Here is a 4,913-nt window from a genome sequence, read left to right on the forward strand (position 1 = left end):
TTCACTTGATTTGTCATCCAGTCACAGAGGCAGATATGTCAGTCATTGTCTCATAGACATTTTCCACTTCACACATTCCACACATAATTTCATAGACTTCAGACTTCCTTTTGCTGTTTTTCTCCAGGGTGTCCATCTTGTCTTTCACCTTTGGAGAGATTTTCAATATGAACGTTATTGAACACATTTTCACAATTGCTCCATCCCTTCTGTACATATACTGATGACCTGACTTCCACATTCACATATACTGACTTCCACATTCACATCTACACACTTCCACATTCACATATACTGACTTCCAGATTGTGATTTACGCACTTCCAAATTCTCATCTATCGACCTCCACATTCACATATACTGACTTCCAGATTCTGATTTACGCACTTCCACATTCTCGTCTATCGATCTCCACATTCACATATACTGACTTCCACATGTAATTTCAAGTATAATGTTCACATCATATTACCTACCTGATTTCTTTCCAGGACAATCCTTTTAGGCACAGCCTGCTGCCTCTTCTTCAGTAGCCATTTGTGAGGAGGCAGCTCATCTACTCTGATCTCATTTCCGAAGTTCTCCACATTTTTTCTTTTGCGACAAAAGAATACAATGGCTGAGATGGTGATGATCATCAGGAGGACAATGACTGTGACTGCTGCTGAAACTGCTACATTACTAACTGCTGATTTCAGTATGAGTGTTGTGGTGCATGTTTCAGAACCCATAAGGTTTTCAGCATTACAGACATAGGGACCCAATACATCTTCTCCGGTGATTGTTAAAAACAAGTCACCAGGGAGCATCTTTTCTCTGCTTTCCTTGGACCATGTGTACCACATTGGGGGGCTACCTTGACTGCCAATGCAACTGAGCACCACCGTCTGACCCATCTCAACCACAACCTCAGGGTTACACACAGGTTTGGTTGGCCTCTCCATTACATCCAGCCGAATGATGATGCTGCTGATTCCAGGAAGTTTTTTAACCTTGCACTGGAAGGTGTCAGAGTCTGTTAGCTTCAAGTCATTGATGGTTATTGAACCATTGCCACTTTCAGGATCTGGAGACACAAACTGAACTCTGCTCTGAAATCGATGATCAAAATCATTGTAGATGCGATGATCTCCAGCATACCAGATAACCACTGTTTCTTCTTTCTGTATGTCTGCAGGCAGTCCACTCAATATCAATTCCTCCCAAGTCTTCAGGAGCAAGGGTGGAGTGACAGCTGAGGGTCACGTCGTCTCCCACTGCAGCATATGTAGGTGATAATGACCGTGACACTATCTGCAGTCCATGAGATGGTTTTGCAGTGAAAGGCAATAATGAGAGGCTCATGAACAAATGCCATAGCTTGAGCCTGGTGATCAGAGGCTTTCGATAAGGAGGACACCTTTGGTGAAATGCTCTAGAGATTGGCATCTGCAGATTTTAAAAGAACAGAGTTTAAATTTGAATCAAATAGACTGACATGTGGATTTTTGTAACTATTTTAGATGAAAATATGGAACCTGCCAACATTCGGGTCCAGATTTCAATTTGTTACATTACACGTTAGCATGTTAGCTAATGCTAAAACCGAACGAACATTTTAAAATGTTCATTTCTTGATAAACCTTTTCAACAACCATTAAAACTTGTGTGCAAAGTCTTCCTAAAACAGTCAAATAACCCATAGCGGTCCAGAGAGGCTAGAAACACTCAAAATATAGTATTTTTGTCAGAGCAACTTACCATTCTGATACAGCTTTCCCTCATGTGAAAACAAAATGGCTGACACTGAACTTTGAACTTTGTGACCCCAAAAATTCAAAAGCTGTCAATTGAGCTGTACCTGACATTTGTGGTAGGGCTTGGTCCTAGGTACTCTGAGTCAAATTTTGGAGGCTCTGACACTGCCCAAACTCTGGGAAATACCCCATTTATCCCTTCCATATTTCAATCTATGAAATTCCAAATTCTGAATTGGTCACAGACTGAACTCTGGAATATACATAGATTGAAATAAGATGAAATTTCTTTCTATTGAATGGGGTTTGGAATTTGGAAGATGTTGTAAGGGGGCTCAAAATGCACAACACGCAGCCCTTGTGGTTTCATGTCAACATGACCTCATGCCCTAACAGGCGTTTTGGGTTTATAAAGCACACTTCCATTTTCATCAATTTCACTCACTGAGGCAGAAAAATGTACTTTGAGCTAGGCGCTTGATTTTGACATATGATGTAGAGCCGGAAAAGAAGGTTCTGGGACACTCACTCCCATGTCCCTAGCCATTCGCTAACCTGAGTTATGCCACCCCCAAATTAATTTTTCCTAGATGAATGGAACAGATGAAAACTTGGAATTAATAATTTCACATTCTCATTTGGTTGGTCACATGGTAGGAGGCTAAAGGTCATGACAGCCATATTGACTTCACCTCGACATGTTCCCTGCATCACAAGGTAAGATGCTCTCTTAAAAGTGTAGATTTGGACAGGCATAGCCCTTCCAAATTAGCAGGAACTGGTTTCAAGTGTTTCTTAAACTGCTTAGACACATTTTTTCAAAAGTTTCTGTGTGAAATCTTGGTGTTTGATGTGGCTAAGTAATATGCTAAAGTGCTAGCAGATACGCTAACCCACCGCGTCATAATAGATTGAAATCTGGAATCAGTTATTCCAAATTCTCATCTGTTAAAAGATGGACATTTGGAATTTGAAGGTCACAAGTAGGGTAAACTGTGGAGCACTCAAAGTGATTAGAGAAGCACCCATGAGCATCTGTTTTCTGTTCACCTTTCACCAGTTTGTGAAGCCCAGACGACATGTCCATGTGCCCAAAACACCCTGGCAGCAAGTCCCCGTGGTGCTCAGAGACCGACACCGAGCCCACCGCCAAGTTCCCGCGTGGGCCCGAGCCCGAGCCCACCGATGAGACCAAGTCCACCAACAAGTCCGCTGTGGGGATCCGGACCGAGCCCTCAAAAGAATCCCCTCCGGGGACCCAGACCAAGCCCAACGACAAATCCCCGCAGGGGACCCAGACCGAGCCCTACGATGAATCCCCTCCGGGGACCCAGACCGAGCCCTCCGATGAATCCCCTCCGGGGACCCAGACCGAGCCCTACGATGAATCCCCTCCGGGGACGCAGACCGAGCCCTCCGATGAATCCCTCCTGGGGGCCCAGACCGAGCGCTACGATGAATCCCCTCCGGGGACCCAGACCGAGCCCTCCGATTAATCCCTCCAGGGGACCCGGACCGAGCCCTCCGATGAATCCCTCCTGGGGACGCAGACCGAGCCCTCCGATGAATCCCTCCTGGGGACTCAGACTGATAAAGCGTCCCAGTTCAACAGAGCCAGAGCCAGACCCAAGACGACCACCGGGTGTCTGCCAGTCGACCACTGGCCGACACTCAGGTGGCGCGCCAGAGAGTGAGGTATAATGGTGAAGAATGGTTGTTTCCAACCATGTTTTTGGACAGTTTCAAGAGGAGGCTATGTTCATGTTGTACAATTAATCCAGTTTGAAAATAAAGGTTCTGAGCATTGAGTTCTGCGTACGAGTTTGATTTTGACACATAACAGTGTGACTCTGTCAATAACTTCCAAATTGTCATCTAGTCCATAAGCTGTAGTTTGAGGAGAATTTGGAATAATTCCAGATTTCTATCTATTACATGGTGGCGGGTCACATGGTAGGTCAAAGGTCAAGTCGGCCATATTGTCATCTCATCACCACACGGTTGTGCACACACAGGTAAGTACCTCTCTTAAAACAACGGTTTACAGCCCTCCAGGACGGTCAAAAGCCACTGGGAGTTTTAAAAGGGGGCATTTGGTGTGCCTAAGAAACATGCTAAAGTGCTCAAATGGCGCATAATACTAATATGCATAATAAATGTGGAATTTGACCTTGATACAAGTGCAGTCCTTACCTGTCGGATTTGACATTATTCTTTCCGCACCTGACCGAGATGCTTTTACTAACCTTAACCACTCCCTTCTTTGTGCCTAACCCTAACCCAAGTTCGACATGCAACTACCACCCCCGGTTTTTCATGTTGCTATTTAGCATGCTAAAGTGCTAGTGTAACAGATTGGAATCTGGGTCATAACCACATTATCTGCCATATTTTCATCTATTAAATGGAGGCAGCTCCAGTTGAAGCTGCATGCAATTAGTGCAAGCAAAGCGGTAGACACAGAGGAGGGAGGGAAGGGCAGATGGCAGTTTGATTAGCACTGCACGAGCCAATCGCTTTGAACGTGGCGTTCAACATGATTGGGTGATGTTTTTACAGGATTGTCGGTTCCACAGCTGACATATTTTTTAAATTTTTATGAAAAAGCATTAAATTACTTTGTTGCTGTCGGGGTGTGAAGAGGATTATAAGCAATTCAGTAAAAAATGCTCCAGAAGTACATCTCCTACCCTACCTTTAATACTAGGGAATAACATTTGGAATTTGGAAACACTGACATAGATTAGGTTTTCAACAAATGTCTCAACTTTATGGTGTGGTTTTGACTGCCAATTCTGGTATGAATGTTGTCTCTTTGCTTTTATTAAGAACGCTACTAAGAGAGAAGAAAATGAGAAAGTTTCTCATCCATGTACCACAAGGTCAACCTCCCTGTGATCTTCTTACTGGGCTTGTAAGAACAACATCTCAAGTTATAAATTTTTTTTGATGAAGTGTGCTGTATTTATTAGACTGATTATGTAATTTGAAAATTAAAACTATTTTATATTCTAGCCCCTTGAATATATGAGCCCTCCTCCGAACCATGGAGAAGAAAACATTGTCCAGGAACCACAACCAACTGTTGTTGTAAATACTGGGGTAAGTGTTATACTTTTTCATCACTACAGTATGTAACAAGGACCATAATGACTGATTGATGTTTTCCTTTATGTA

At 43.5% G+C, this 4,913-nt stretch overlaps 1 pseudogene; it reads right to left on the bottom strand.

The window, feature by feature from the left end:
- Window positions 1–476: 476 nt before the first annotated feature.
- On the bottom strand, window positions 477–1,344 carry LOC147819515 (coxsackievirus and adenovirus receptor homolog; annotated as a pseudogene).
- Between the last annotated feature and the right edge of the window lie 3,569 nt (window positions 1,345–4,913).

Source organism: Seriola lalandi, unplaced genomic scaffold (genome assembly GCF_002814215.2).
Source record: "Seriola lalandi dorsalis isolate HSWRI2012SDOR001 ecotype SW California unplaced genomic scaffold, Sedor1 jcf7180002052540, whole genome shotgun sequence".
NCBI classification, from domain to species: Eukaryota; Metazoa; Chordata; class Actinopteri; order Carangiformes; family Carangidae; genus Seriola; species Seriola lalandi.